Raw genomic sequence first — 23,336 nt, 5'->3', positions numbered from 1 at the left:
CTGCAATGTCCCCAGGTGTAATGCAGGAAAAGTCGTTTTCATATTTTTCCTCCCTCATGTGCAGCACATGGCAGGATATCCTCTACTTCAAATGCATCTGTGCAACTGGAACTATTCTGTGACCTTGAGCTGAATGGGCTGCCTGGATGGGGCATGCACCAAACACCACGCCCACTCGCTAGCTGTGAATCCAAAGGACACATGCTAACATCACACAGACTTCATAATACCTCTTCCACCCTTGTGGTCAACACCGGTGCCCCTCAGGGGTGTGTTCTGAGCCCTCTGCTATACACTCTCTTCACCCATGACTGTATTTCCTCCTGCGCGTCCAATCTCATTGTTAAGTTTGCAGATGACACTACAGTGCTCGGACTTATATCCAACAACGATGAGACAAACTATAGGACAGAGGTGCAACAACTAGAGTCATGGTGCCACGACAATAACTTGGTCTTAAACACCAAAAAGACCAAGGAGATCATTGTAGATTTCCGGAAGAGGGGTCATAACAACCATCTGCCTCTCTTCATTGGCAGTGAGGCGGTGGAGAGGGTGAGCAGTTTTAAATTCTTGGGGGTAACTGTGACCGAGGACCTGTCCTGGGGCAACCATATCACCTCAGTTGTACGGAAGGCCCAACAGCGCCTCTACTACCTGAGGAGACTGCGGAGCGCACACATTCCCAGATCTCTGATGTTGAACTTCTACAACTGTGCCATCAGCAGCGTTCTGACGTATGGATTTCTAGTGTGGTTCCCCAGCTGCACCAAGGCCGATCAGCAAGCACTCCAGCGGGTGGTGAAGGAAGCTGGCAGAATTATTGGAACAAGTCTGCCAGAGATCAGTAATATCTTCCCCACTCGCTGTCTGAGGAGGGTGCACAGTATCCTGCGGGACCAACATCACCCTGCGCGCCACATTTTCCATCTGCTGCCCTCAGGGAGAAGGTACAGGTCTATACAGGCCAGAACATCCAGACTGGCCAACAGCCTGTATCCACAGGCTGTGAGGCTCCTGAACTCTCTGCCCCCCTCTCACGGACAATAACCATATCCAACTTCTTAATAGCAATGAACTGGTCTGCATTGGTGCATCATATCTTTATTCTCTTCCCCCTCCTGCCCCCCCCCCCCCTCTTTCTTAAATAGATAACTATCATATCTGATATCATATCTCACAGTACAATAATATTGAATGGGTTGCATTGTTGTATTTTGTCATGTTTCTCAGGTCTTTGTCTGAATTTCTACGAACATTATTGCTAAGGATTGTCTTATTGCATTGGAGTCACACTGGGTTAAATATGTACACTTGGGTTTTAAGGGGTATTTATTTATTATTTTCTTCTTTTTTTTGGGTTGTATGGAAGCCCCAAACGCAATTTCATTGTTCTTGACAATGACAATAAATAAATAAATACTAAATACTAAATAAATAATAATGGCAGGTTGGAAATGCAGGTTCACACACATTTCAGGTGTGAAATTGGCTTCCGAGATGCAAATCTGATTCTGACCCTGATTCTGCTTCAGTTTTGTAACTGCTAATTCAGTCAAACTTACACTGAAGGAAAAAACATTGTATCACCTTAGATTCAGATTGTTGTACAGCCGTTTGCATGAATCGGGAGTGATTCTACAGCACGAGCACCTCGCTGTCGCTATAAAATCTGACCCATTGTCCTCTGGGACAGAGCAACACACAGTGAGGGACAAATAACAAAGAGAGCCTCACAAACGTGCTCTCTTTTCCAATCTCTCCCTCTTCTTCACACACAGAAACTCTTATTAGCTGCGACTGAGGCTGAATAACACAGCAAATTGGTCTCTCAACAATCATTTTCTCTATGTCTGCTGAGGCTTGTTGGCTAGAAGGAGACAATCAGTGTCATCTCACATTACAGAGATACACAAAAGGTGAATGTCATCAAATCCAAAGCCCCCCCTTAAAAAAAACACAGACTTTAAAATACAAAAAAAAAGTGTTTGTGGCTCTAAAACAGCTTCAAGACTTTGGCGAGAGCGTGACTGAAAATCCCAATAAAGAAATGTTTGATAGGCCAAAGCTTCAGAATCCACTGACAGCACACAGAGGAAAAAACAGCTCTATAAAGACGGGAGCCCGAAATTTGTCATGTTTACTTCGACTACTTTAAAGTCTTTCTGTTGCTCACGTGTCGCGTCAGTGCTCTTATAATAAAAATAGATACATCCCAATCCTATATCGCTCTTTATCTTTGCTATTTTTAGTGCTTCAGTGTTCAGTTTTTTATCTCCTGTTTCTTTTTATATTAATGTCTTGTTACTGTGTAAAACACTCTGTTGTGCATTTACACTGTATTTAGTTCTAAGATGTAAAAAAAAAAAAGTGTGGAAAACCACAGTTTCCCCAAGCAGTTCAAAAGCCACAGATGAGGACAATGTGGAGATACATTAGTGAGTATGGAATGGGTAACTAACTCTGAAGGCTCTATTAATACTGAATATTTAAAGGTTCTGGAGTAACATACACTGCTAACAAGGCATTTATTATTTTGGCAAGATAATGCCAAACCACATTTTGTACATAACCCACGAGCTTGTCTCCACAGTGAGAATCCAAGTGCTGCACTTCAGTCATCAGTTTGACATTAAATACGTTAAAAAACAAAAATATGGTCGAGGAAAGCCAGAATTATTCATCAGCAAAAATCTGGTATTAAGCAGGAACACCGCAGAAAACATGTCCTTTTGACTTCTACAGCAAACACAGTGCCCAAACACTGTTAATAAAAGCAGAGGTAAGACACCACAGTTGGAGACAAATGTAAGTTTACGTAAGAAAAAACAGTAACACGCTTGGACACCGTAATTTGTTACAAATCATTGCATTTTCCCTTTTGTTTACATTGTGATCTCATCGTGAAAGTGTCGTACGAAGTGAAGGTTTCCCATGCAGAATGCAGTAAAACACAACAGACTGATTTTCACCTCCAGCAGCATCTGAGGTCCATCTGTCTGTCAAACCTGAAGTACTGAATTTTTTAAAAGGGGGATATGCACGTCCGGCTCTTTGCTGTTTTAACTGTTTACTTTGTTTCCAGCATCACAGAAATTAAGCTCACCGTTTGTAACACTGATAAAATCGATCATTTAGTTCTTCAGCCCATGATTTGTTCAGTTCTCCTCAAAAGCTTCGAACTAAGACAGCAAGCCATCTGCTTGAGATGTATAAACTCATTTTCAGTGCACAGCAGGTCATTCAAAACAAGAGCAGCAGCTGCATGAATACAGTGTAAAAGCAGATCAATGGATAAACTGAGGCCTGAAAATAAAATAAGAATTAAAAACAGTGAAAGAAGAGCAGAAAAAATGCTGCTTGGTGTGCATGTCTGCTCACAGGATTATACTTTATTGTATTTAAAAGACAGTTTTAGTCCTGAGGGTGTGGACAAGCAGCTCCACAGTCGGAGGATTACAACTGAGTGTGTGTGTGTGTGTTGGTTGTGAGTACATTTGTTTCTCTGTGTGCATCTGCAGGGTTATACTGTAGTTGGCGGCTACAGGGCATAAAGCTTTCCCTTCCTCTTTCTCTGCTCCTTTTATGTCTCACATTTCCCAAGTTTCCAGCTCAACTCCTTATTTGCTTTCCAGGTAGTTGTGCACATGTGCCAGTTCAGAATATATGCCACGTTAGAAACTATAGAGAATAAAAGATTTATGACCATTTAAATGTCAAAGCTGTTCTTTTTAAAAATGTACTGCAGGCAGCCATTTGCAGTGAAACGTGCTCCAGCTCCACTGAGCTGCTGCAGCTGACAGTTTCTGAGAGCAGTTTCTGTTATAATCCTGCCTTAAATGGTCACTGAGCACAAAGCCTGCAGCAACTCGGTATGAATGGAGTTCAGTCCACAGAGAAAAATCTTCCCCCAAAAAACGCCCCAATAAAACAACAACAATGACAAAAAGACAGTAAATATGGATTTGAGGCTACATCTGTTCTACTGCCCCAGATTAAAGTACCGTATCCTGCCTGACAGGACGCTCAGAGGCTCTTCAGTTTTCTGCACAGGCAGAAAGATTTCAGTTCATGTGAAGGAGGAGGAAAATGGTGGAGCAGTAGGGCGATACAGATTTTGAGGAGCGGCGATATAAACATTACTTTTATTTTTATTGCTGAAAAAAACAAGAGCGTGATGATAAAGTGCAACTGCATGCAGCACAGAAACACTGCTAACACAACTCCAGCTCTTTGTGAGCATCTGCACGGACAGCATGCTAACACAAAACTAGCCAACAACCCAGAGTGATGATGAAGCGCGATGAGTCAGTGCTGACCACAGCTCAGCAGAGCCTGAACTTCAACAGGTAACAAACTGATGAGCAGTCAGGCAGAAGTCTCTACATCTACCTGCTCATGTTTCAGAGGTGATCACTTTGAAGTGTCTTTGAACTGGTTTCCAACTTTATTTTGTTCATTAATAGCCAAAAACAGAAGATCGTATGTGTGTCCCCATTAGGACAGAGATCTGCGTTGGTGTGTGGGACTGTAGCTTAAGGTTCATATTGTTAACTACTAATTATGAGACAATGTGTATTAGTCAAGTTGTTGCTTCATCATGTCTAAGTCAGCTTTGTTGTAACTCAGGCCCACAGTAAATATGTTGGTCTCTCAGTTATTGAGCAGGACATATGAAACACGGGGCTTCTTTACATATATATGCAACATTTTAACCATAGTGATTTCGATAAAATGTGACAATCATTCTGCAAGACTAAAAGACAATTTACGTGACAGCAGTTGGTGAGCTGATGATTTCTCTCCAGATGACTTATTTTTTATTCTGGTGTGCTGCCCAAATCACTGTTTTCCTCTGGCAAAAAAGCAAAAATGTAATTTAACACAATGCTGATTAAAGAAGGGACAGAAGAGGCAGCTCTCCTGTGATGGAAAAAAAGGGTATCCCTCTAGATTTAAATTACAATAGGGCCACGAGGTTCACAGAGAAATGGAGGCTAATTGTGAGTGTAATTAGTCTTGTGATGAGGGTGAATAATGACCCACATGCACTCACTAGATTGCATTTAAATCACTGACCAGCACAGGTATCGTTAATCCTCTGATTTCCTTTCAGAAATAAATCCACAGTCTAAAAGGGTTTAAGAAATCTCTGCTGCTCCTCAATAAAGCTGATTCAAAATGAACAGCTGAACTCTTCAAGAATTAAATGCATAGCGATTACAGCAGGTAGCAGAGGCAAACAGCAGGTTAACAGTCTGGTTTGGTGTCGCAATATGAGCAGCTGATCTGATCTGATGCATTTTTAAAAAAACGCAAAGCACAGTTAAAAAGTTTGTGACCTTCCTGAAGAGCTGGAGGTGTTCAGCCTACAGCTCTTTATCTAAAAGTTCGTAGGAACTGCAAAAGATGAAAAAATGTTAGAGTGCTGAAAAATCCTCGGCATTAGTTGCTTTTCTTATAACAGACTGCAGCTGGCTCCACGCACTGTTACAAACTCTTGCTTTACATTAAAAGCCACCTTACTTTTTCTAGCTGAGCACTTGAATGTGAAGAAGCAGTCTGATAAACTGTTTGCTTCAACGGCCACTTAACCTCCCGAGACCCTCCGATGCTGTGTGAACATAGTCCACAGTGATAAAAGACTAACTGGCATCAATGAGATAAAAATTTCAGCACATAATTTCCCTGTGATTCATCCACTCTTAGACAGGCTATCCGGTTCCACTGCAGGGATAATAGTAAGACCAGTACACTGAAAACTGTTTAGTGACACAAAATGTCAAAATTGGGGTTTATTGGACGAAAACTAAAAGTTTTGAAAAAGCCCTAAAAGTAATATAACATTCTGGGGTTGCGACTGATTTGCTGCCCAGCCTGCCGATCACAAACCAAAGAGCTATAATTATACCTGTGAACATGACTGATGGAGACTTACCAGCAGAGCGGCAGAGGCCAAACAGCTGCAGCTCCTCAGCTCTAAAAGATGCCTGCTGGTCACAATAATAGAGACGTGAGAAGCATCTAAATATCGATCCTCTCTTCTTTTAAACTCGTCTCTTACTTGTCTCTAGAGGCATCCTGTCCATATAACGTGTGTCTGTTCGTGCTGACTAAAGCCCACAGGTCAAATTAATCACAGACCTCAATTTACACCCGGATTCACCTCAGCAGCTGTTTATTGTGCCTGCGAACCTCTATGTGAGTCAATTCCACCTTGGCTTTCATCAGAACCATTTCATTTGTCTCAGCAGTCTCGACCTAGACCCAGAAGCTCAAAGTCCAAGCTTTGGATTTACCTCCATCAGATATTTTCAGACATCTAAAGCTTATAGCACTATCCATTTTTCACTGAACATGTCCAGAGAACTGTGTGAATGCGCAGTAAAAGTATCGTTCTGAAATAAAGTTTGTTAACAGATAAGCACTCAGGGATAAGGGCAGGGATAGCTCAGTAGGTAGAGTGGTGGCCCCATGATCAGAAGGTCGGGGGTTCGATACCCCTGAGCAAGGTACCGTTCCTACACACTGCTCCCCGGGTGCCCAGTGGCTGCCCACTGCTTCACTGAGTGAATGGGTTAAATGCAGAGAGGGATTTTCCCCACGGGGACCAATAAAGTACATTTTCTTCATATCAGTCTCACTCTGGGTTCTGACAGTTGTGTGTTAGCATCTTGTCTGCTGTTGTTGCTGTTCTTGTTTTTTGGAACCAGAGGTGTATTTAGACCAGAGGGTTGAATGCTAAATCATCAGTTAGAAAACTGGCTGCAAAGCTGGACTCTAACAGTGCAGTACCTACAGTATATCATTATCTGCTAATTAGCAATAAAAACCCACCCAAAAACGACTCCACCCAGCTCACAGGAGACACGCACGCACTTCCAAATTCAAGTGTTATAAAATTATTTCACACCCTGCACAGTTTTATGAACAATGAATTGAAATTTAAAACTTATTTTCTTTGATCATAGGTGGTGTGTATCATTAAAATCTGCCAGAGGAATTTAGTTCTTACTGTCGATTTCTTTCAGCGATGTTGAATCTGTCCACTTTGCTCACTTTTTACTAACAGAATCACACGAGATCAGAAAGGGATTAATTATACCAACTGAAAGACACAACCCCACACACACCCTCCCCATGGTGCCCTGCATTGTTCAGACTGTATGAAGAAGCTTCACCTCATAAATTATTTTACAACCAAAATGGTAGAAGGAGGGAATCCCAATACAATATAACAGCTTTGCAGTCTGAAAAATTATTCTGCATCGTATCCAGAGAGACGTTTTGTTTTGAGTCTTAACACCTGTACAAGCAAAGCCGCATGAATAATTTAGATACACAACTCTACTGGATAGACTCCACAGTTAATACCAGCTAAAGGGAATAATGACGTTTCCAGAATTTTAATGTGCAGTTGTTCCTGACGACTAACAAGAGATGACAGGAGAAGGAAGGAAATCGTTTTTATTTTATTTCACTGTACATTCTTTTGTTGAGGTCCTTGATTAGCGGTTAGCTTTGGAAAAAACAAAAGAAAAGGAAAAAAAACTGGCTTACAAAGACATTACATGCTTTCAGCTCCTCTCTTCTTCCTTCTCTGCACCATTGCTTCCTCTCCTGTCCTGAAGTTCACAAAGGGCAGAGGTTATGTTTCAGGACAGGCTCGTCTGTTTCACCTAACGCCTTCTTTTCTACCATCCATCACATTTCTGAGTTCTTGAACTCTATGAATTCTTTTGTTTCCATTTGTTATGGTAACATTATCAAAGATGATTAACTTTCAAAAGAGACAAAATTTTAACCAATTCTTTAGACTCTGGTGTTTCTGTGTCCTTAAGCAGTAAGAGCTCAGGTTGGAATAAGACATAATTCTCGTGAGAGAAAGGGAAGTAATGTCTTCTCTTCTATAGGAATATGGAATATGTTTCACTGCTTTGGCTTTTGTTTCATTTTCCATGCACATGGCTGACTTTATTAGGGTTTCTGATGAGAACTGTTAAGCTGACACAGATGATCATAAAAATTATTATTAAAACACATATTGGAGCCATATTTCAGATTGTAGTTGCTCAGCCTAAAGTATAAATGTGCTAGGGATAACCAGTAGCTGTGCATACAGATGTAAAGTGTAGAAGCAAGTTATGTACCCATTCGGTGGTTAACCGTTTTGATATTTATATGTATCTGAATGTCTGAATGTTTACACATGCACTTTCAAAGCAGTAATAAGTATGTGTTGAATCTACCTAGTTGGTTTTCCTGCATTTATCTGAGTGTAGGATTTCCTGGCTTCTGAGCGGCCAGTGAAGTATCACGAGGGCTGTACACAAGAAGGTGTGCAGAGAGTAAGTTATCCATCTCCATCTTGCTGTTTCTAATAGTTCTGTGAGATTCAGAACCACACAACGAACCCTCACGTTACACTCATACAATTTCTGTTGTTTTTGTTTACATTTATTTCATTTCATTTATATTTAATCGCTCATTTTGGATACAATTGTTCAGTCTTATTGTTCAGTCTGAACAATAAGCACTGCACTTTAAACTCACCTGCAGGAAAAGTGCTGCACGATAAATGTGGACTGATTAAATTACCACTGCTTTAAAAAAACAGTTACTCATTTTTAATGTCGCAATAAAGTATGTTGTAGGTGATAAGCTGCTATGGCAACGCTGCTGTTTATGGCCACAAATATGATGCAGATGTTCCAGCATCTGTTTATGCAGCATGTTATCTGGTGTAATTATGTAACAATACATTTTAGTGGATAATCTGTGCACAGCTCCAGTGTTTGTAACTTCTGCTGTCCAAGCATGTCTGAAAGTGAAAGTCTTTGAATTTGAACATTGCATAACCTGAATTCAACATCGGAATGAAGATATTCAATCGAGCAACTCATATACACACGCACACAAATAAATAATGTATAAGGATACTCTTTAACTTGACAGGGGTAAATAAAGAGACATGACGAGTCTGGGTGGCAGAAAAGATGAAGAAATGAGAGGGGGAAGTAGAGAAACAAAAGATGAGAGCAGAGACATTAAAGAGTGAGACAGGGAGAGGAGTGCACTATCTAATATGGCAATAATGGAAAAAAATGATACGTATATTGGCAGAGTCAGGGTTACCATGGTGTGTGGGTGTGTGTCTGTGGGTGTGTGCGCACGCGCTCAGGGTGGTGGTTCATTTGGACACCTTAATTGAGTGTTCTGCAGTTTCCCTCTGGGTTCCTGTCACCTTGACCTGAGCTCAGAGCTCCATCAGCAAATTCTGAACGAGATGATCTCCATTAATACAGACATGCAGTAAATGTGTGTGGCAGATATTTCAATTACACCCAACACCCACGCACATACAAAGAGCAGAGTAAAAGATTGTCTTACACACACACACACACACACACACACACACACACACACACAACAAGAGCAACGTGATCCAAAGACACACACATGCATACAAGCACAGTAATGACCCCCACACAGCACCCATTCATCACTTGGTTGGGTCGCTGCGGGATACAACTAATGAGGCATCATAGTGGCTGTTACCCAGAATGCATTGCATTAGCCCTTCAAGGCTTCACGCTATTTGGCCATTCATTGACACGCGTGGAACTGAGTGCTTTTGTGCAAAAAGTGCAGCAAGTCACTCACTGCTGTTTGTGTATGGTGTGTGTGCGTTTTCTATACAATGAATGGTAAAATTTAAACAGAGTATAAATCAATAAAAAAAATGTAAGTGTGGAGTCACTGAATATCTCACAGAGCTGCAGATTTTTATGCGTCTTTTGTGTCTCATGGTTGATTTCTGCTTGAGCCTAAGTGGTCGAAGCCGTTGCCAGCGTTCATCTCTGTGCTTTACATTATGGTTGTGTCCTGGTGTTTTACATGCAGATTACTTCTGTCCCTCAAGCTTGCTCTTTCTTTCGCACCCATTCCAATAGGTTTTTCAATTTTCCTGTAGGGATTTGTTGACATCTGCGAGTCCTCATTTTGAGGCTTTGATAATTATTTTTTTACACTGAGGCGATATTTATTATTTGCTTATCGATCCATTCAAAAACTGAGGGGAAAACGTAAACACATATTTTCAGCCTTCAATTTTCACTTCTAAAGTCTGTGAGTGGAAATATCTGGAGTTTGCTACACCGAGTTGAAACGGTGACAAACACAACCAGTTAGTATGAAAACCGGTTAAACTGGAACATGCAAATGCAAAGGCAGAATCAATGGTACTGAACAGGACATTCACAACAGATGTGCAGTTAACAGAGAGGTGTCTGTTAGGCTACATCATACAGTTTGTGATAAACTATTAAAATGATGAGAATAAGATCCAGTCTCACAGCAAAATATATAAGAGCTAAATTAGTTCTAAGTTAGGCACAAGCAAACTGATCTGGAAAAGCTGCCGTTAGAAGCTGAAAGCTCCACTGCTGCTCCCATCCCTTTGTAGCTGACAGTGGATCGCTATAGTGGTCAATCCAGGCTTGTTTTGCTTGTAATCACTGCAAGTCTATGAGATTTCATTGAGATGGTCAGTTATCAGCACAATCCTGCTAAAGCCTTCCTGTGTATACTCCGTTTAAGCCTCTGGGGGTAAAAGCCACTGTTCTGGAGCCTTTAGTGCATATAGATAACTGATAATTGTCCTCTTATAATCTAACTATGAATGCAGATTAAAAAAAAACAATAACAAGGACTTGTAGTTACTCAGACTACAAACAACAACTGGTGAAAAAACTCTTGACCTTTGCCTACAGATTACTGTACACACCACCGACTTGCAAGAAAAAAGAATGAATTAAGACCAATATCGTTATTGTAGATCTGGTCTAACCTTATGTGTGGTGCATCAGACTATTATTCACAAGGCAATAAAGCAAACGGGCTCAACAATGTCTTGAAAACAGCGAGTATTTCTCAACCATAAAACTCTAACTCTGCGACATGGTATAGATGAGGTGGACCAGCATCAAATGTCTGTCCCCATCACTGCAATTCCCAGGAGAAAGGGGAAGAAAAGGTGGGAAGGAGAGCAAACTCACCACTAGTCTCAGGTGGTCCTGGCAGGCTGCAGAGAACGAGAGAGAAAGAAAAGCAGATGAGTTTGCATTCACTTTTGATGTTTTCGTGAACATTTTGCAGCAAAGACCTAAACATCGATGGCTAAAAGCATCTTAACAACTCTGCACACTCCCACAGGCGCGCACCAAAAACACAAAAGCATGAATACGGAGTGCAGCATCCCACATCAGCTCAAGGACAGGAGGAGGGAGAGGGATTTACCACGAGAGACAGATGGAGGGAAAAATAAAGGGGGCATAGAGAGTGTTTAAGAAATAGGCAAGTAGTAATATAGGTCAGTCATGACATCTCATGTGTATAGGTGTCAGTTAATTAGGTGCATTATCATCTTCATGGATTATGAGCATAAACTTTAATACGCACACACTTCTGTGTGTGGTATGTGTGTGCAGTGTTTTTCTGCCACAGCAGCAGATGTTACAGGAGCAGAGGGACCAATGAAGAGACGCAGGGTGAGACAGATGTATCCCTGAACTGATACATTAGGTTGATTTTTCATATATTTTCAGTTTTGGTAAATCTGAGTCCTCCACTGCAGATTAAAAAAGAGATTGCTTGCTGACTGGGGTGAAGAAATCATTTTTAACTTGTGATAACATTCTGGTTTTAAGAGAGTTTTACTGTCCCACAGTGGCAAACAAACAGGTGTCTCCACCCTTAAGTTATGGTTGGATTTTCCTCATGCTGGTAAGATAGGATAGGACTCATGCTCAACAGTGTGAGTTTTACCAGGAAAAACATAGTCTAACCTTTTAAATCACCAAGTCACTCATAAAAGTGTTGCCATGGTTACAACAAAAAGTCCTTAAAATGTCATGCAGATAATCTCTCCTTATCTATCCATCCATCTTCTGTCACTTCCTGTTTGCAGAGGCAGCCTTCTAAGCAGAGAAGCTCAAATCTCCTTCACCCCAGCCACCTCCTCGACGGGAACACTGAGTGATTCTTAGTCCAGCTGAGAGACAGATCCTTACAGCGAGTCCTGGGTCTGCCTCCCTGTAGGACACATACCTCATCCAGGAGACATTCAGGAGGAATCCTAGTCAGATGCCCGAACCTCCTCAACTGACTCCCTTTGATGTGGAGGAGTCACGGCTCTACTGTGATTTCCTCCTTTATGGCTGAATCACTACAGGAGAGCCCAGACACCTTTTAGAGGAAACTAATTTCTGTCACACTAATTCTAATTCCCACATTTCACACTGAGCTGTGAACCACTTCAGTGGGAGCTGAAGGTTACCAGCTGATAAAGTCAGCAGAAGCACATCATCTACTGAAAGCAGAGGGGTGACCTTGCATACTTGGCTATGCATAGAAATTCTATCCACAAAAATCTGGAATGTGTCCGACGTGTTGATGGGATGAAGGACCAGGTCTCACTATAACTGTGCAGGGACCGAATGGCTCATGACAACAGACCAGATACCCTGCACCCCTGTAGCACTCCCGGTGGATCCCCAGAGGGTCCAAAACCATAAACCCTGGTTTGGCTGACACATTTTCCAATAGATAAATTCTAGAATCGCATTTCATAATAACAGATTTAATACATGGCTAAATGTATAAAATATATAAATGGATAAATAAATGGATATATGGATTAAGTAGCCTGACCACAGTTCCATTAAAATTCTGCTGGTGAAAATTCTGATGCTATAGATTATATTCACATAATTATTTTGCCTTTCTGAATAAAATTAAACACAGCTTCAAACCACAATGAATTATACCATGTAAACCCTTTAAAACTGGATTGACAGTGTTTACTCAGAAACACTAGTTTCTTTTGTCTTTCAGACATCTGTTAAGTCTGTTTTTATCTTCTTCTAATCTACTGTCATGTCTCTTCGTGGCAGTCACCCCCACCTGTACCTCCTTTGCACCTGCTGCATCACCCTTTGCTCACCTGATTCCACTGAAACCTCTCACCACTCCCTCTTTGCCAGGCTGACTTTGTGCTTTTAGCTCTCTCAGACTCTTTCTGCCTGCTCTGTTTGTTTGCCTCTATGGTTCTGGTAACTTTATACTCTAAGTAAAGCTTGTTTTTGTATCAAGATTGTGGGCTTTCTGAATTAAATTTGATTTCTTTTGTAGACGTGCATATTTAAAACAAAATGTGCTGCATCCTTTTTCCACTGAGAGGGAATAAAAAATCTTTAATATTTGCTTCTCATAGTGTTTTTTTAAACCTAAATTCAAATTCTCTGTACTTATGTGATGTATCAACTTAACACTGCATAACTGACTGATGATGAGAGGATAAAATATAACATACCGAGGGTCTTATTGATCAAATATCTTAATATTTGAGAAAAGAGATCTTTTTAGGCTTTTTTTTGTTGTAGCCGGTCTAAAAATCTGAGGATCTGTCTGATTTGGGACACAATTAAAGACAGAGAGATTAAGCCCCACATCCTTCCTCCCACAGTCTTATCCTGTATTAAGAGGCAGATGGAGCTTTTTCTTTACTCTATCAATAGCTGTCTATCTGCTGAGAGGGGCGGCCGGTCTGAGATGGAAAGAAGGAGACGACTAACTGCTCTGCAAGTCAACACATGTGATGTAACTCAGCAGACCGAGAGGACAGACTACACGCTGAAAATCACACCTCTTTCCTGAGTTTGACCAGGTTTGAATGTACAATCAAAACACTTGATTGTGCTTGAAAACTAATTTAAACTTCATATTACATGACACAAACAAGACATCACGCAAACCAACCACCAAAGCAAAACCGGAAGGGAACAAACAACCAATAACTAACAGGGAACAGGAAAGAAGAAAAGCCAGAGAGATGATTCATGGAGGGAGTTAGTGTGACAGATGACGATGATTCAAACAATAGGGTGAGATAGTGGCAGATGATCTGTGGTGGCGATATCTAAAGGGAGCAGACAAAAGGAGAAAAAGATCTGAATCCAAAACTTAAAAACAACCCTTGGACCATGACATGTTTACATGGTGCATATAAAATGGTTTGTACAACCTGTAAAGGTGTTGAAGTTGTTGCTTTGATAAAGCTAAGCTCTCCACAGTCCTCAGGTGTGTTTTGTAGGTGTAATAAAGGAGCGGTAACCTTGCATGTGACACTCATAAAAATTAGATTTTCTCCTCGCTCTCTGCTCAGAGAACAGCTGATGTAAAGGTCTCAGCTAAAGGTTGACTGCCAACACTTTCGTTACTGATGCATTTCATCAGGAGAAAAGATGCCATAGTTCACCACTCCAAAAGATCTTCGGAGCTGTCTCTCTAATCACAGTGCTCTTCAAACCAGCATGGCTCTCTTTTTTCCCTTGTTACATGAGGTAAAGTGCAGTTATGCAGCACATCACCGCTCTTAGCTGCTGACCCATCTGACAGCATTTCTAAAGGTTGAGTCAAACATGTTGAAAATGAAAAAGCCTTTAAAGTGTACAGAACAATTCATTTTCTCCAGTCAGGTTTTTCCACAATGGGGATAATAAGGCCAGTCCGTACCTATTTGACTGTCATGGCAATGAGAACCCTTTGTTTCAGGGTGTCCCTTAATAAAGTGACGATAGGCTGAAGCAGCTTCAAACAGACTCAAGTGTTTTGTTTTTGTGTTACTGCAGAGAGCATGACACAGGGGATGAGGAGTATCAGAAAAAATAAAGTAATTTTCTCAAGTATTTTGTGCCACAATTCAACTGTGAGCAATCTCCTCACAAAAAAGTTTTAAAAATGGACAGATGTCTTGGTCAGACCCTTAATTTTGGTGAAAGTCCAACCAGTAAAACTGCGGTTTACTCACTGCTCACACTATCTCTCAGAGATAAAAGGTGCAGGCATTTCCTTAATTGTGGCTGCTTTAAATACTGGAGCTTCAGACTTTCCAAACCAGCAGAGACTGTTCTCTATAAAATGGGATATAACATCCCCGGACCAACACTTTGAGTTTGATGGCCATGCATATAAACATATCCACTTAGCCTTGACCTGCCTAAGTGGATACACTCTTTATCCCTCTGACGTAAAAGGCCGTGAGGCGGGCAGGCAGCTTGGAAATCCAAGTTTGTGAATATGATAACTCAAGAACCAGGCGACGCAGGAGGTTCAAATTGATACCAAAGGTGTACGAAAGATTTTGGACGAATTTGAATCCAAGACATTGACCTTTAAGATCAGAGGTCAAGTTTTCTGACAATCTTGTGAATACTAGAACGTGAGAATAATGTGATGTAGGTCCCAAATGGTTGATTCTGTTCATCTGGTTGTAGCGTTTTCAGTGGGAGAACACTACATCCAGATAAACAGAATCAACCTTTTGGGGTTTATTTACCTGGATGATTGAGCATGCATCAAGCCAAGGTGATGCAGGGTTTCTAAATTGATACCATAGGTTTATCTACTAGAAGGCTGAGGAGTAGCACTGGTAACCAGTAGTATTTTTTAGTGTCTCACAGTCTCCAGTCTTTGCATCTGTAATATCAGATTAACAAACAGACTTTACACGAAGCAGAGATATCATGAATGTGCTGTGCAAACATGAGGAACATGTATGACATGTATGCATTATGAATGCAGATTTAATGAAGGGAAAGAAAGTACGTTTCATATTTCATGTATTTAAAGGTAAAGATCAACATTTCTGAACTGTTTTGACTTACTTTGTTTCAAATGCAGTTTGATATTTAACATATTTATTGCCATCAGCGTGCCAAAGTTGATGCCATTGGGCACAAACTCTATTATGCATCAGTAAAGAACATTGCAAGATGAGAATTAACTTTGTTAAGTCTTTATTATATAGTACACCATCTAAGAAAGGCTGTGAGTGGACAGTATGAATGCAAACTTAGTCCTCTGAAGTAGTCGTCAACATTTGGATTAATTGCTCAACCAGGTCGGTTATATTGAGACCTAGCTTGGCATATTTTTTAACCAAATTTTAAACTCTGGAGTCTCTCAGTGAGGGTTAGCAACAATGCTAACTGGGAAAACCACTTAGCATATTTCAGTCTAGCAGCTCTGAAGCTCAGCAATCCTTATATCTTTTTTTTTTCATAAATGGAAATGTAAAAAATAAATGCTGACGTTTTACAAGAGGCAGTGTGGACCTGTGTTTGATATAGCTGTCAGGCACTAATAGAGTCATAATTTACACTCACGACTGTACTTTTGAAAATCGCCAGGCTAGCTGCTTCCTCGTTTCATTCCCAATGCCAAGCTTGGTTAGCCAACTGCTGGCAGCAGCAGCATCAATCTTCTAATCCAACTCTCCACAAGAGAGTCAAAAAGTGCATCAATCCCAAAAAACTTTTCTTAGCGGAAACATTCAGCTTTATAACCGAAACACAATTATTACATGAACTGTTTTAAAAAATTAAATCATGCTGCTCTTGCATGCAGTCATAATTGTTAACCTTCATCTATATTAGCAAGCAAGAAACCATCAAACCTTAATGAGAATTCACTTTATTCTCTAAATATGCAATTTATCTTTCTATATAAATGTCCGCCTTTCACCTAAACATTTTATTGCCACAATCTAAGAAGTTGGAAAAAACAGTCTCCTGGAGATTTTATTCAGGAGACTGTTTTTTCCTCGGGGGAGGAAGCCAAAGCTCTCATCAGCACATTTACAGGGAGCCAGGTCACTGATTTACTGATTAGAAACAGCTGCAGTCTCTGTAGTTTTGAGGAGAGATGATCCGCTTTCACATTTATGAAACGTTGGCAGCTGAATAAAGAACATTAAGTCTTCCAGTGAGGGGTAATCCATCAATATGCTAGTACTGTGGCATGGCTGAAGCCTCCGAAACTATAATGACAGTGCAAAACTGAAAGCGTACAGAGACCTGCTGAGTCTTCAAAGATATTTTTGGTTCTAAGTAATTTGAATGAAATTTAAATAAGTGAATTAAAAAAAAACCCCAGAGAATAAATACAGTTGTTTACTTGGGGGAGATATAAAAAATTAATGAGAAATAAAACTTGAAGAGAGGAAAAATATCCAATACAAATGTAAAATCTGCAAAAGCTTTGTTTTATTTGTTCTTTCCTGTATTCAAGAGGATAGAGAACAGCTTTAGAAGCACAGATATCTGCTTTCAGTTCTAAAATGGTATGTCCAGGTGACGCGTCAATGAGAACGAATCAAACATTTCCTGCATCCTAATCCAACTTTTAAATTGGTGCCTTCATTTCAATGCAAATAGTTGCAGCAAAGACGTAGATGGATGTATAAAAGCGTTATGCACACCTGTTAAAGAGCTTAAAGAATTTCAGCTCATGGCAGGATATGTATGCATACATACTGTAAATTGTCATAATGCAACCGTTAAATGGATAAAGTATCTCCGTGAAAGCACCAAAGAGCTCTTGACACAATTTATTTGAAAACCTTCAGGCTGCAGGGTAAAGCACGGAGCGCTGCAGAGAAATGAAGGCTGCTCTCGCTGTTATGGTCCTGCACAGACGACGCAGCGCTGCAGCTCTGAGGCTTCTCATTTCTTCTATTCTGACAAGTCCATTGGCTGAGTCTCTTTATGAATTTGCTCGCCCTGCATCAGTCACAATGACCCCGGTTTGGCCCGTGGGTGCTAAATGTCAACAGCAATGACTCTGGTTGACACGAAGTGCTGAGAGTGAGTTCAAAGTGAGTGGAAGCCTTCAGAGATGAGTTCAGACACACTTTTGGTCCATCAATCACCAGCAGAGCAAAACATATCAGAAAAATGCCAAAACAAAACTCCAGGGACAGTGAGCAGCCACGAATAAAGACAAACTTACCAAAGCTCAAAAGGCAAACCCACAGAGGAACAAACTGCACATCTGAGTGAGAGTTACACATTCACAGCGTGGATATTCTCCACCAGTCTGGTGAATCAAGCTGGCAGCTTTCTGCTCTATACTGAAAGACTTACCACAGTTAAGCAGTCCAGATGGTCATGCATAAACAACAGATCCTGATTTTAACAAAATCAGGATCTGTTGTGATTATGGACAGAATTACAAGTGTTGTCTTGCTGATGAGGTGGGACGACAGTGAGGGAGAAAAATTCTCTCATTGTGTGCAGAAAAAACCTGCAGGAAACTAAACATTCAGATCCACCAGGATTTATCCTGTCAAAACCAGTCCATTCAACACAAGGAATCGCCACGGTCAGTGAACACATCTAAAGAGTGCAGATTTTCCTGTAATGATGGAAACGCTACTGAGAGCCTGAGAACTGCATTCAGTAAAAACAAAAAATGATTTAAATCACCAACTTTATTAGAATTCCTCCCAAGACGGCCACAAATGTCTCTTAAAATAAAATAAAAAAACACTCTTTCTTCCTGGTAAAAGGTTTTTTTTTCCTTCCCACTGTCAGCAAACTGCTTGGTCACTGAGGGTCATCTGATTGTTTGGGTTTCCTCTGTATTATTGTAGGGTTTTTACCTTACAGTATTAAGCTGATTTGGCACTATATAAATAAAATCAAACTGAATTGAGTTAAATTAATTTGGACCACGTTCATCCATGTAGATTTTGAGATACTTCCTGGAAAAAAAAAGAAAACTTGTCCTTGTAGTTGTGAAAAGTTAGGAGATCACTAAGGATATAAGGTAATACCCCAAAGTATGAGACCATGAAGCTTGAATTTCGAGTTCCAATTTGTACCAGGGTTCCTATAATAGCTGCTGAGATATTTAAGTCTGGACCAAAGTGTTAGAAAGACAGAGTGACCTGACATTGCTATCCTCAGAGAAATGCTGCCACTGGTGCTGAAAATAAGCTGCACCCATTTAAAGACCCATTTAAAATCCTTGACACCAGATTCTGAAGAAGGATCTTTATAATTCTTGAATTGCCAACACGAGTGAAACACCAGGAGAAGAAAAGAGTGTCTTAAATATTTGATTTTCCCCCAAATTCAACAATGAAAGAAATTACTGAAAAAGACTGGAGCTTTGTTGTTACCCTGCCCTCTCTGCTCTTGCTCTTGACGAAGGCGGTCGCACTTTTCTCCTCCTCCTCTCCTTCCCTGCTTAGCCTCTTATGTCCTTGTCTAGTCTCATGTTTTTTGTATTACTTTTCCCTGGAACACTCTCTCACAGTCTGTTCTCTAAAACCTAAAAGAGGAATTATGGATTGGATCAACTGGTCTCTAAATGCAATTGACACCCCTTTTTCAACGAGAAGTTTGGGCTCGGGTGAGCCTGAGTGCTGAAGATATCTACCTATTCAGAACCATGGTAACAGGGTTCTGGCTGATCGGAGCTGGCTTGGCCCTGAATTATCGAAGAATTAAGGAAGCGGAACCGGCTGTTCAAACCCCCACAAGGCTGCCCGCTGGGATTGAAACGATGGGAAGAGGCGTGAGTTTCTCAAAACGGGCTAATTGAGTGCAGCACGGATAAGATCCTGGAGAGGCTACGGCTGCGGTGAATATTCAGAATAAGACCTCTGAGTGCAGACTGGATTACATCTTGGAAGGGCTCGCTCGGAATAACATCTCTGAGCGCAAATTGGATGACATCTCGGGGAGGCACACTATCGTGAGTTCTCAGAATCGGCTCCTTGAGCACAAGAATGACAACATCACAGAACGCAAGTATGGCAAAGCTCACAGCTCGCCAACGGGAGATTGAGAGACCAGTGTTGGACTGTAGAACTGCTTTGAAATTCATATGAGCTGTTCGCACTAAAGTAAAAAGCACCATCACTTCATGCGGATACCCTTTGGGCGCCAGCTGTGGTCGCAATGCTGGAGCCGAACAACAACACCCTGATAACGACTGTATTTAGACTGTTCTTCCCACTCCATGCAAGGCCACCTGGGTTGGCTGGAAGACTGTTTGCTGTCCTCCCAGGAGCCCAGCATGAGTAGAGGTCTCTTTTTTTCCTCTTGTACTTTCCCATTGTAGTGTATATTTCAGTGGTTTTTTTTCTGTAACGCTACCGATCTCCGACCTGTATCCCCATGTGATGTCTGTGTTGTGTGTGTAAGGTCGGGGGGGGTCCTATTTCACTGCAGGGCAACCTGCACGTGGCGAATAAAGCCTTGATTGTTTGATTGTTTGATTTGAATGTTTTAAGTCGGAAAATTTTACTTCTCTGACTTTACCACAGCTTAAGTGCAACAGAGCTCTTTTTAAAACCCCACTGCTCATCATTCATTCAGAGAATACTTGAACTTCATTAAACTAAAAAAGAGGAAACTTGGGATGTTTTTAATGGGTGTGCTTACTGCTGCACTTGTGGACTATAGGGAATCCAACAGCTGTAGAACATGCCCAACGTTGTGGTATTTAATATAGTGATATGCAACAGGTGTTTGGTACAGCTGCTATGAAACACATCTGGAGAGGATTTAAACTTTTCATTTTACTAATTTGGCTTCAGCAAAAACCTCTTTGCAGTAAAAAAAAAACAACGATCTGAACCACATCGAGACTGATAGCTGTCATCTGATAGTGATACTGATAGTGGAGATGACAAATCTTCAGCGGTGACATCATCATCAATCAGGTCAACAGGAGCAAAATCTCACAGGAATGTTTCCAAGATTTTGTTAATGACACCGAGACCTGAGGCTGCGTATTTAGCATTGCTGTTCCTAATAATCAAGTTTGGAAGTTTCAGAGTGCAACAGCCTGGTGTGTAAGCCTCAGACCTAATTTACAACTTTCTACAATTTAAGAAGCTCTCTGGTCTCTCATAATGGGATAATAATACGTTATTTGTTCTTCCTTGAGCTGAATATGTTGCCCAGCACTTCAGGAGTCTCTCATGCGTCCCTCCTCTCAGCCTCCACCAGATTTTCCAGTAAGTCTCAAAAATGTCCATCAGCCACCTGCCTCCTCTGTTGCACCAACGCCAGCATCTGCACTCCTTGCATTTGCTTACTATCTCCTACCTTCATCTGAGACTCAGCTCTCGATGTTGCCACTTTCTGTATCCAACCATCAGTAAAAACTAATTTCGCATTTTCACATTAAAAACAACAACAACTCTCTTCTGCCAAATTCTCTCTCCTCATTTCACAAACTGGCTCAAAGCCCCATGTCTGCTAACGTTCCCCAGTGAAGAATGACTGATAAGTGCTTCTGTCAAATGCAATCCAACATTATTATTGGATGTGAAACAGAAAAGCCCTTCAATGTCCAAAAACCTCTGTAACCTCTGCAGTTGTACTGCACTACACTTTAGGACGGCCGTCTGTAAGAAGCCGATTAGAAATGACACAAACTTCAACTCCCATTAATCTTATCTACGCACCACACAAACACTTACATCAACATACAACATGCACAGTGCAAACCGGAAGCATTCCAACAATGCATGGAAAATGGAGCTTTAAAAAAGGGAAAGAGTTCTTCCTTTCAAAATAAAATCAGGTAGGCAATAGTTTTTGGATTAAAAAAAATAATACTCCAACTAAACTCCAGAAGCATCCACTCTCCGTGTACTCCTAATGCTCTCAATTTCTAATAATATATTGTAGTAAAGTTTATTTAGCCTCCTATTTATAGTCTTTTCTAAACTCCTCAAGCACAGTCACCACATGATTGACTTGTGACTAAACCGTTACTTGTTAGTTTATTAAATGATTTTTTTAAAACCTTCAATCTTAAGATTTAAATTTGTATGTTTACATTTTTGGTTTCAAAAAACTTGGTTCCTGTCTGCATCCTTCTTGGGACTACAAAAAAGCCTCTCTTTCATCTCTAAGAGCTCTAATTTCCTGTTAAGCAGGAAGCCAATTTTCCAAATCAGTGCCTCTGTAGACACTAAACGAACAAACTTGTAACAAAAACTGTTCGTTGGAGTGAAAGAGGTGAGGGCACAGACTATATCAGCACAGCTTTTCTGTGCTTTAAAAATCAGTAAGTGGAGAGGTACAAATAATACAGAACCTCTATGTGGACTTTAAAGCAGTTTCAGTCTATTTGTGTGCGAGCAGATTGACATATAGATCTTGCCTGATTGAAGGAGCTTAAGCAGCCAACACACTGAAGAGGTGATGGCAGCTCTCTGCAGACTCCACAACACGCTCAAGGTGCTGGCTTGGCTCAACTATGGTGCAGCTGAGAATGGTGTAAATCATACCCTGTGAAATTTAACACCTATGGGAGATTTTATAGTAATGTGACAGACTTGGAGAATGCATAGAAACGAGCACTGAAGCTGTTCTGAAAGCTCGAGGTGGAAAAACAAAGAGCTCAGCAATTAATCAACAGTACGACCTTTTAATCCTGATCCTTATCAAAGGAGACACTGATTTGTACTTAAAAGTCACTCGGCTTTTATGGCACACATGTGAGTTTCTGTAGCATTTCAGGAGTGAGGATCCAAATGTAGGACACAGGTAGTGTTATAGTATGAACACACGGGAACAAAGCCCGGTGAACATAAGCTGCACAACAGGCAACCTGACAAAGACAAGGGGGACAGTATATACACAGGGGACACAGAAATGGATAAGGGCAGAAGTGAAGAGAAATAACACAAGGACGAGTTTTGATGCATCGTAAACACTTCTTTCACACGCTGAAGTAAAATAAGAAGTAAAATTCAAATTCAAATTCAAATTTTATTTGTCACGTACACAGTCATACACAGTACGATATGTAGTGAAATGCTTGGACAACTGCTCGTGACCTAAAGAAAAAAAAAGGAAAAGGCTATGAATAAGATAGGAAATAAATATGAAAAATTAAAAAGGGTAAATTTAACTAGGGAGGAATAAAATATAAATTAAGGTTAAAAATGAAATAACTGTACAACACAAATTAGAATGAAGGGTAAATTTAACTGGGAAAGAATAAGAAAATATATAAATTAAAGTTGAAAATAAAATAACTGTACAACAAAATACACAATATAGAACTACACAAAAAACCATGGAAACTAATGGAGACAGGGGTAGAGAGTAGGCACGGGAAATTAAGGAAACTGCAAAGACAAAAATACCACGACTATGAGAACGACTAAGAGAGTGGAAAGAAATTACACAACATGGTTTTTGTTTGTGTACATTTTATGTATATTCTATCTGTAGACATGCACTTGACATTAAAGCTTAGAGTTTATTTTATGTTATTTTGCAGATCACTTAAGCTACAGCTTTTGGACCCCAGGAGGTCCCAAAACCACCCTTTGAGAACCACTTTTCTAAACATCCCAGTGTTAGTCGAGTCAGCGTGCTCACTTCACTGACTTTAAGTTACTATGTGCTCTCACTCTTCATGTTCTCACACTCACATCTTCTCCATCTTTAACTGATGTA

At 40.6% G+C, this 23,336-nt stretch overlaps 1 protein-coding gene across 3 annotated transcripts in view; it reads right to left on the bottom strand.

Annotated features, from left to right (window-relative positions):
- slc8a2b (solute carrier family 8 member 2b) overlaps positions 1–23,336 on the bottom strand; it is a 212,441-nt gene that overhangs the window by 83,881 nt on the left and 105,224 nt on the right. For all 3 annotated transcript variants that reach the window (XM_026192630.2, XM_026192633.2, XM_080289336.1), the window contains one exon: positions 11,058–11,083. The gene's annotated coding sequence lies outside the window, so the exon portion shown is untranslated. The remainder of the gene's footprint in view (positions 1–11,057; positions 11,084–23,336) is intronic.

Source organism: Astatotilapia calliptera, chromosome 14 (assembly GCF_964374335.1).
Source record: "Astatotilapia calliptera chromosome 14, fAstCal68.1, whole genome shotgun sequence".
Lineage (NCBI taxonomy): Eukaryota > Metazoa > Chordata > Actinopteri > Cichliformes > Cichlidae > Astatotilapia > Astatotilapia calliptera.
Note: the sequence above shows the minus strand (reverse complement) of the source record. Positions and strands in the feature narration are given on the sequence as shown.